Source organism: Octopus bimaculoides, chromosome 21 (genome assembly GCF_046866305.1).
Source record: "Octopus bimaculoides isolate indiv1 chromosome 21, ASM4686630v1, whole genome shotgun sequence".
NCBI classification, from domain to species: Eukaryota; Metazoa; Mollusca; class Cephalopoda; order Octopoda; family Octopodidae; genus Octopus; species Octopus bimaculoides.
Genome location: NC_142948.1, coordinates 17,988,606 through 18,000,697, shown reverse-complemented (window position 1 = coordinate 18,000,697; position 12,092 = coordinate 17,988,606).

Sequence of the window (12,092 nt, the reverse complement as noted above, 5' to 3'; positions counted from 1 at the left end):
TGGTCTAACGACCCTCCATGCTTGTTTTAGTTCGGTTTCCTTGTACGTCTCCACTGTCCTGTTTTTGCTCCTAATTTTAACCCTCCATAAAATCAAAAAAATTATTTAGGAAGTTATGGGAGCAAATGTCTTCGAAGACTCATGTTATCTTTGAATGCTCGAAATGAGGATTAGATAGACAGACGAAAACTGATGAAGGGTCGTTCCTTGTGTTACTTGTCCTCTTTTCCACTTTCTTCTCGTTGTTTGCATTTTTAATTAGTTTGTTTTCGTACTTCATGTTGTTTTCAGTTGGTGACATCCGGTACCCATATATGCATATATATATATATTATATGTACACACACACACATACACACACACACACACACACACACACGCACACACACACACACACACATATATATATATATACACTCACACACACACACACATAAATACTGTTTACAGGTGTTATCGAAAATACACTTGAAAATAAAAAGCGGATGTATGGAATTGTCTTCGTAATTAGTGTGAACCCAATGTTATGTAGATGTCAGTTAATAGTTTTGATCCCATCTACATTAAGCTTTCACCAAATATTAGTCATCAGGCTTCTCGGTCATTCTTATTTGACAAATAAAATGAATTTAACGGCAAAAATATATCTGTTGCAAAAAATATACTCTTTGAGAAGGCTGCTTGCAAAACCTGTTTACACTGTCATATTGTTTCTAAATTTTGGAATAGAATTATTTCACTATCATATAGAAATTAAAACCCGTAGAATGCTTAATAATTAGGCTTCATTGTTGTCTTTAAGTAAGCACCCGTAGATTCTGGGAATTCGACTTTACAAAAACTGAAAAAAATATGGAAAAGAATAATTGTAATGCCTATGCAGAGACTCGTTGACTGAGTACATAAACTGAATACCAGATTCTCGTTACTTGGAGAAAAACATTGTTCTTATAGCTATTACATAGATTATAATACAATTTAAGCTTATTTAAGACGAGTGTTATCTGTAACCCAGACTATTCACGAATATACATTTAAGTCCTAGAGAAATGATTTTCTCTTCAAACTTACTTAAGTTTGAAGAATCACGACAAAACAGGTGTTTGGCAAAACACACGGGCTTCGTATTCCATCGATACTTCGTAAAATTAATCATGATGCCCTTCCTTTAAAACATGTGGCATTGTGCCTGTGTCATAAACCAATATAATTATCAGGAATATATTCAAATACAGCTGATAACTTTACGAAAATACTTGGTAGTGAAATACATGGGTAGAGAAACATGTTTAACCTAATAGAATACACAATAAAAGCAATAAGCAATTTTGGGAATATTTGCAATTCTACCAACTTTTAGAACACACACTCTCTCCCTCTCTTCTCTCTTTCTTTTCTCTCTCTCTCTCTCTCTCTCTCTCTCTCTCTCTGTATATATATATATATATATATATATATATATATATATATATATATATATATATATATTAACTTTTATCTTTGACTTGTTTCTGTCATTAGACTGCGTCCATTTTGGAGCACTGCGTTTAAAAATTTTACTCGAAGGAATTGACCCCATTACTTATAGATTTTTTAAAGTCTGGTAATTATTTCATCATTTTCGTTTGTCGAATCGCTAAGTTGCGGGGGTGTAAACACCCTAACGCCTGTTGTTAAGCAGTGGTAGTGATCAACCACAGATACAAATATACACACATCTATCTATCTATCTATCTATCTATCTATCTATCTATCTATCTATCTATCTATCTATCTATCTACCTACCTACCTACCTACCTACCTATCTATCTATCTATCTATCTATCTATCTATCTATCTATCTATCTATCTATATATCTATCTATCTATCTATGCGATAGTAATCTTTCAGTTTCCATCTACCATTCACAAGGCTTGGCTTGGCCCGCAGCTATAATAGAATACACTTACCCAATGTGCCATGATATTATTGCGTCACGAGGCAGATGAAGTTGGATGTATAGTGAGCGCTAGCGTAAAGCGTTAAAACAGAAGAGAGAAAACAATACACGAATTAAAAGAAAATAAAGAGGCGTGGCTGTGTAATAAGAAGTTTGCCTTCCAACGACATGTTTCCGGGTTCAGTCCCGCTGCGTGGTACCTTGGGCAAGTGTCTTCTACTATAGCCTCGGACCGACCAAAGCCTTCTCAGCAGATTTGGCAGACGGAAACAGAAAGAAGCCCGTCGTATATATATATATATATATATATATATATATATATATATATATATATATATATATATATATATATATATATATATATATATATATATATGTATATATATATATATATATATATATATATATATATATATATATATATAACTATGTGTGTGTGTCTTTGTCTTCTCAACACCACTTGACAGCCGGTGCTGGTGTGTTTCCGTCCCCGCAATATAGCGGTTCAACAAAATAGAATAAGTACTAGATGTAATAAAATATGTCCTGGAGTTGATTTCTTCGACTAAAACCCTTCAAGGTGGTGGTCCAGCATAGCTGCACTCAAAATGACTAAAATAAGTAAAAGAATAAAAGAAGAAAGTGAAGAAAAGGGACAAGAGAAGAATTATTTGAGTTCAGGGAGAGACACAGCAAGAGGAAATTTAGGAAAATAATTTATAATAAAATACTGATAAAAGTATACATAACTGGTGGAAATCTGAGCATTTAGAAATTGATAAGAGAAAATCAAGTAGGAAGTTTTAGAGGGTGAACAGCAGCAGATAAGACAAAAAACTGCGTTTTGGAAACATTTTTACATAGTTAGAGGGAGTGCTAAGAGTATAAAGATGGTAGAATTATAAGTTCCTGTAGTAGATTAAACAGCAGGTAATGAACAGCCAAAAAGGGTCGAATCAGAACGTATGGCATGGTAGAGCAGGGAAGAGTTGAGTGACGAATGACAAATGGTCGGAAGAGGGAAAGAAGGATCTCCTGAGGCAGTATAACGAAACGAAAAGGAAGTAAGAGGAGTCGAACATAGCGATGCGAAAAGGAGCTAAGAAGATTGAAACAGTAACAAGTGCCTGTATGTCTGTGTGTTGTAGGTGTGTGTGTGTGTGTGTGTGTGTGTGTGTGTGTGTGTTTGTGTACCCGCGTGCACGGGTTTAAGCTACATAGTCGGAACCGAAAAGAGATTCAAAGCGATTGTCAAGCAGAACGGTTGTGGCGGGTTAAGTGGAAGTTGTGTGAGTGTGTTGGAAAAAGCGTGCGTACGATTGTGTATATACGTGTGTGTGTCTGATGTGTATTCTTGTGCAGGTGCTTGTGTCAGCGAATATATGCGAGTGTTTGTGAAAGAGAAAATATGAATATGAGACACTAAACTATAAAGAAATAGCTAATATATACTTCAAAAGTAGAAATGAAACTGAGGTAATATCTTTTCTCCATGGAAGTATAACATGTGTATGGGCACATATGGTCAAAACAGAAAAATATAGTCTCTCCATAGCAATACAATAATTTTCAATATTAGTTTCAGAAAAAGGCGGTGAGGTGACAGAAACGCTTGATCGCTGGGCAAAATGCTTTATAGCATTTCGTCCGTCTTTGCGTTCTGAGTTCAAATTCTTCTGAGGTCGACTTTGCCTTTCATCTTTTTGGGGTCAATAAAATTGCAGTTGAGTACAGGAATCGATGTTACCGACTTATCCTCTCCCCCAAATTGCTGACAAAATTGTGACAAAATTTGAAAATAACGTGACAAAATTTGAAAATAACGTTACCGTTCAGAAACCTATTCTATATTGAAATATTCACTGCATATAAAAAATGACGTGTACTATTATTGATGGACATATAAAAACAACAACCACTATACATTTACTGCTTCCTTTCTTTTACGTAAATTGACATTTATATGATATAAACTTTCTAGAAAAGTTATAAAGAAAACATTAGATACGTTAACCGGGAAAGATATGCTAACCGGTATAAAATATGAACAAATGAGAATTAAAAATAAATAGTTGAATAATATGTATTTATATTAGTTTAGAGCAAAATGCTAGCTTCAATATAATTTGAAGTGGAGTGCGTCGGGGGTGTATTTACACTCAGTCAAATTGACCTTTTGTGCTAGGATGATATTTGTAAAGCAAACAACATCTTGTGTCATTAAACAGAAATTCAAATACTAAATCAATACCGGAAATGAGAAGGCAAACAAGGAAAGCGGGGAATGATAAAAACGCATTTATGATTTTGTTAGAGAAAAGTGATGATTTTGTTTCAATATAGGAAAACAATTTCTCAGTGTACATTTATGAAATATATTGTTTCCGATAAGAAAAAACAATTTATTATTTACGATATACATTCAAATATTTCTCCGCATACGTGAAATATATGAAGCATTAACATATAGAAATATACTTTTAAAGACAGGCAAACACACACACATACATATCAATATATCTATAAATATATAAAAATGAGAATGTGTGTCTGTCTGTCTGTCTGTCTGTCTGTGTGAATCCCTAAAACTCGAGAACTACGCAACCAATTTCATTCAAATTTTACACATGCCTTACTTAGGGTTCCAGTTGTGTTTTAGTCAAAAAATGTTTTAACTTCTTGCAGAGTTCGAGTCCACGGCAACATAATATCTCCTCCACTATTTAAGTATTACGTGTCAAAAGTGAAACAAAAACACTCATGTCAAATACTTTCACTTTAAAAATGAAACTATTCCACTAACTGAAATAATCACATTTCGATATTGTAATGACAGATACTTTCACAGAAAGAGACAGAAAGAAAGAGAGAGACAGAAAGAGAGAGAGAGAGAGAGATGTATATGTATACATATACATGTATATGTACACCATTTCGATACTGTAATGACAGATACTTTCAGAGAGAGAGAAAGAGAGAAAGAGAGAGAGATGTATATGTACACGTATATGTATATATATATATATATATATATATATATATATATATATATATATATATATATATATATATATATATATATATAGATCTATATGCATACATGTATATGTATACATATGTGTAGATGTATATATATATAGATGTACATGTAATATGTACACATATATACATATATACATGCATACAGATATCTATACATATATACACCCATCACACACTCATACACATGCACACAAACACACACATTAGTCATTTGTTTTCTTATCCAAAACTACGCAAAAAGTACTGAATGGATCTTTATGAAATTTGGAAATTATATTCTTTGCATAACGGCCATAACTCCCATGAAAATTCATATATTTTTGATGTTGATGAAATTTTAACCCGAACATAACAGATGAGCATTATTTAGAAAATGATGTCACACGTTATCGAGGCTACCATTCTTTCTGGATGTGCAAAAGGGGATGACGTCTTTATTCCAAGAATTCCTCTTACTCCATCAGGAGCAGACATTCCTTTTACATTCAGAAGACTACAATTCCCCCTTCGTGTGACTTTTGCCATGTCCATAAACAAATCTCAGGGTCAAACACTGTCTGTAGCTGGTCTTCTCTTGGAAGAGCCCTGCTTCTCACATGGACAACTGTATGTTGGCTGCTCAAGAGTGGGCAGCAAAAAAAACCTATTTGTATATGCTCCACAAGGGAAAACAAGGAACATTGTTTACAACGAGGTGTTATAATCACAACAGCAAGAAAGTATGTACATGATCACCTTCTTTTACGAAACTTCATTGACTTTCATATATTTATATTGATATACATATATATACGTGTGTTTGGGTGCGTGTGTGTATATACATCTCTCTATATAAAGATGATGCGTAGTCTAGACGGCGTTTTTAGATTTCATTATTCTCTTTAACCCGGGCAACGCCGGGTATTTCTGCTAGTAGTATATATAAGTAACAATGGAACAAGAAATTATGTAATGAATTTCATTACGTAATTTCTTGTTCCATTATCATTTATATTATCTCTTACTATGCTCTGTATACAACTAAAACTTTATTTCGAAGCATATTTATATTGAGTTCTAAATCCAAGTTGTACGTATCGGTATACCTTAGTGAAATGTTAAAATATGAATGTGCGTATGTATATGTGTGTGTGTATATGTATATGTATATGTATATGTACATGTATATATATGTATATATGTATGTATGCGTATATGTGTGTGTGTATGATGTTTTGTATGTGTATAGGTTTTTTTTTGTGTATATGTATATATAATTTTATAATATATTTTAAAATGAGGTGTTTTAACATATTTTTATATTTACATATATATATATATATATATATATATATATATATATATATATATATATATATATATATATATATATATATATATATAAGTTTGTAGAGGATGTAGCAACCGTTACCAATATAGCATAAGAACTTACCTTAGGGGATCATTAACTAGATTCCTTAAGGGTCGTTCTCGCAGTTTATATTTATATTATAAGGTTTTTAACTTTTAAATTTTCATATTCAAAAGAGACAGATACTTCAAATTCGATATATCGATTTATTCACCACTCTATGTCAACATTTCTGTGCCAAACTTATCCAGTGACTGGTCCATTGGATTTTGACATTTGGCACTTCTTCAGGAATGGTTACCATCGGAACGAAACACGAAAAAACACATACATAACGATCATATTAAATCAATAAATTATTAAAATCAATAAATTATTAAAATCCCGTTACAGTTCTTCTTTCTGTTATTATAGGGGAGATAACTCCTTAATTTTCTATTTTTATTGCTCTCCTGTGAATTTCCACTAGATTAATTTATTTGTTTATTTCGTTGTACTATACTATATTACCCGTTCCTTTACCCGTATACATATACATACATACACTTTACCCGCATACTTATCCATATATACATACATACACATACATACACACATATACATATATATATATATATATATATATATATATATATACATATATACATATATAGATATACATACATACACATATACATACAAATACAACACACATACATATACATATATATATATATATATATATATATATATATATATATATATATATATATATATATATATACATGTACATATACATACATATACATATATATATATATATACATGTACATATACATACATATACATATATATATATATATATATATATACACACATACACTCACACACCCATACGTATACATACTTACACACACACACACACACACACACACACACACACGCACACACACACACACATATATATATATATATATATGTGCATATCTTTATCTCCGTTCACACATACATATATACACACACACACACACACACACTTATATGCACTCATCCATATATGCATAATTGCACATACACAAACATACATGAGACATCATGTTGTACTTCATTACATCTTAAGATCGTTTATACCAACGAAACGTACTTCTTATGATATGCGTACATTTCAGAGCATTATTCTTTACTTTATTGATCAATTTATCCTTAGAGAAGAGTATGTGGTATAGTTCTACCGTACAGAGCGAACAATACTTTCTTCCTCTCTCATATGGCATTGATCTAGCTATTATAGACCATTCTAATGAATACTGTTTATTACTTTCCTTAAGATCCCAGATGTATTTGCTAAGACTAGTGCTAGCCATTTTCTTCCTATCTCTAAAGCACGAGAAATGGTTAGAAATTCTACGGCATACCTGTCCTGAAGTGCACCCCAAGTATGTCATGGTAGCTGTTTGAGTCTTTATTTTGCATTGATATATTATATTTTTGACTTTCGCATTAGGTCCTTCAAATTTTATTCTCCTAGGGTTTACCTCCTTTACTGTGATTATGTTCTTACTCCTATTATTAATAAAGGAACCTCCATTATTATTATTATTATTATTATTATTATTATTATTATTATTATTATTATTATTATTATTATTATTATTATTATTACCATCAGTGTTATCATTCTCATTATTATTATTATTATTATTATTATTATTATTATTATTATTATTATTATTATTATTATTACTGCTATTTATATTATTGTTCAAATTCTCATTCCTACCTGTTTCTCTAGACTTAAGTATTTTAAGGTTATGTGCTGCTATTATCTGTGCTATGTTCCTAGTATTTGAAAATCCAAATCTAATTATATGTGTGTTTATAATCTTACCATAGTGTGAGCTCTTTGGGAAGTGTCTACCTATCACCTCTCTAAACTTAGCTATCAGATTACTCTTGATATTTCTCCCAAATGGGATTATGAGCCAGATTTTATTATCCTTATTATTATCCTCATGGTTATTAATATTGTTTTTAAAGAATTTTAAGTTACCTATGTTGTGTTTATGGGGGTACCTTGGTTTATTTAGTTTATTTACTTTGTGTTTATTCCTATTATTATTATTATTATTACTATTATTATTATTATTATTATTATTATTATTATTATTATTATTATTATTATTATTATTATTATTACTGTTGTCAGTTGTTTCAATTCCGTTGCTATCATTTTCGATATAGGAGACCCTTTCTCTATATCCTGCCTTATTTAGTGCTGCATTATAGAAATTAGCTTCATTATTAAATACCCTATTGTTAGCAGATAATTTGGAGAGTCTTAAAGATATATTTTAAACTAGATTCTCTATGATAGCCCTAGGATGGTTACTTGATTTATTTATATACTGTAGGTTCGTTAGGGGTTTGTGGTATGGTCTATATGTCTTATTCTTAATATCTAATGTTACGTCTAGGAAATTTGCTACTGAGACATCATCTTCGTAAACTATACCCATCCCCATTCTGCTGAAAAATCTGGCCAGCCTACCCTTAATTCTCTGTAGTTCCTGGTTTGAGCAATTCCTAACATACAACAGGCAGTCGTCTCTATACAAACCCCCCCTAACCCTAGAGAATTGATCACTTAATTCATAAAGGATAAATGATCCCACCATATCAGCTATTTGGGCTGAGTCGGAACTTCCCATGGGAACATCAAATGCCACAGGGGTATCTTTCCTTACCCATATCTTATCTTTAAAGCTAATAAACGATTTCCTTGCTGCTGTTGTAACTTTAAATTCTTCTTTAGTGAGGCCTGCTTTTTTATGGAAGAACCACATTGCCTTGTTTAGTACTATTGGGTTAATTGATCTATAAAAGTTAGCTATATCAAATTGGATAAATTTTGTTTCTTCTTTATGCTCAATTGATCTAAACCAATTAATTACTTGGTCTGTACTAGACCATAATTCTAACTTTAACTTAGTGGTTACTGTGGGTAGATAGTTATTTATAATGTTCTTGCTTAATATTCCTATGTCCGATCTCGTTGGGCATATGAGTCTTAGTGATGGCTGTGTCCAGAAATTTACTTTATGGTCCTTGAGTATAAATCTTGGTTCTCTTGGTACCAACGGTTCTGTCCTATCCGTCAAGTTATACTTTTCCATTATTTCTTTAGTTTCTATGTTAGCTTCCTTAAGTACTTTCCAGTTTGCTATTTTATAATTCTTCTCAATTTCCTTCTGCAGTAGGTTGTTGTAGTTCTGTTTAGTCAATTTATATATGTTCCCTGTTTTATCTGATTTTACTAGGACTTTATTGGTATTCTTTATTTCTCTGATGATTTCTTCTATGTATCTCATGTGTGTGTTCTTTCTCTGTGACATATTGAATTTGATGTTCTTTACAACTGACCATATCTCTTCCTCAAACTTATCTAGTCTATGGTTGTAAGGCGGGTTATTCCTAGATTTAAAGATTTTTTTATATTTCGATCCTTTATCTGATGTGTTTTCTTGTTTTCCTTTATTATCCCAGAAGTGTGCTCTCCAACGAATTCTATTTATGAAAGAATGCGTCTTATGGATAAGCTGCTCCATGTAGATTTTCTTTGGTGGGATAGGTATATCCTCCATGGATATATCAATGTTGAAAGTCTCCATTGGCAGCGGTTATTTATCTGCGTCTATTGAAGACGAGAAATTATCATAATTTTCCAGAGGATGTAGCAACCGTTACCAATATAGCATAAGAACTTACCTTAGGGGATCATTAACTAGATTCCTTAAGGGTCGTTCTCACAGTTTATATTTATATTATAAGGTTTTTAACTTTTAAATGTTCATATTCAAAAGAGACAGAGACTTCAAACTCGATATATCGATTTATTCACCACTCTATGTCAACATTTCTGTGCCGAACTTATCCAGTGACTGGTCCATTGGAAATTCACAGGAGAGCAATAAAAATAGAAAATTAAGGAGTTATCTCCCCTATAATAACAGAAAGATGAACTGTAACGGGATTTTAATAATTTATTGATTTTAATAATTTATTGATTTAATATGATCGTTATGTATGTGTTTTTTCGTGTTTTGTTCCGATGGTAACCATTCCTGAAGAAGTGCCAAATGTCTAAATCCAATGGACCAGTCACTGGATAAGTTTGGCACAGAAATGTTGACATAGAGTGGTGAATAAATCGATATATCGAGTTTGAAGTCTCTGTCTCTTTTGAATATGCAAATTTAAAAGTTAAAAACCTTATATATATATATATATATATGTATATATATATATATACATGTGTGTATGTATGTGTGTGTGTGTATGTGTTTATGACTTGTGAATTTTGCTTGTTTGTGTATGCATACATATACATGTGAGAGTGCACGTGTGTGCGTGCATGAACGTGTGCGCGCGCATGAACGTGTGTGCGTGTGTGATCGGGCGCACACGCGGATGCCTGTATGTAGGTAATAGCGTTCTTTTTGCTAAAACTTAAAAAATTTTGTTCGGTTTTTGTAATTGTGAAATTTTTTCGCCATGAACGGTTTGTGTTTTTAAACGGAATGTATTTTTTCTGATGTTATATTTATTAATTCCTGAATGATGTGTAAAGAAATTTTGATTTAAGTCTCTTAATGAATTCTTTATACTAAAATATATATTGAAGAAGTTAAATATGTTCATTTGAATTTATACGTTTTTGCGTCGTAACTCCTATATTATTATTAATATATATATATATATATATATATATATACACACACACACACACACACACACACACATATATATATATATATATATATAAAGTGAAGTATATTGCCACTTAAGTGTGGCTGACCCCTAGGGGTGGATGTTACTGTTGCTTTTAGCCCCAGGAGGACATCTCCTCCAGCTGGCTTATCGACACACTACTGTGTCCTGTTTGCCAAGGGAAGTTATCCCTCTCATCATGAACTGTAGCACGAACGGACCCGGGTTTCAGGGTTATTTCCCTTCGTCGGCGTCCGATAGCCACTGATCGTTGATGAGAGAGATAAATTCTTGGCAATCTTATGTATACTTTTCCAGTGAAATTCTTCACTGATATCGAAAAGGTGAAAACAAGCAATGTTAATTCTCTAAATGAAGTATTAACAGTAACTGCACGATAAAGTGAAGTATATTGCCACTTAAGTGGCAAACAGGACACAGTAGTGTGTCGATAAGCCAGCTGGAGGAGATGTCCTCCTGGGGCTAAAAGCAACAGTAACATCCACCCCTAGGGGTCAGCCACACTTAAGTGGCAATATACTTCACTTTATCGTGCAGTTACTGTTAATACTTCATTTAGAGAATTAACATTGCTTCGAAATGATGGGTCTGGTAGGGGCATCTATATATGAAAAAAGTTTTGAAAACTCTTTGTTTTTAATCACCCCCCCTCCTTCATTATCCTACTCCGGACCTATCTTGATCAATTTTTTTTGCACTTCAAAACGATGGGAAGAACATTTTCGGTAGCAACAAAAAAATTGTTAATATTTTCAGAGGGAAAAGTGAATGATTTAAAGACGATTTGGCTGGTGTTTCTAGCACGTCCAAAGATAACCCTCCTCATTTCTTTATCACTCTCGCATGTATTGATGTTTTTCAACATAAATGAAGTGACTCAGAGGTGGGGCTGAGAGAACTTCATTTCATTCCTCATTTTCATTTATCATCCATTATAACATACGTTTTAGAATTTGTTTTTCTTCTGTTTTTTTTTTTTCCTGTCTGTTAT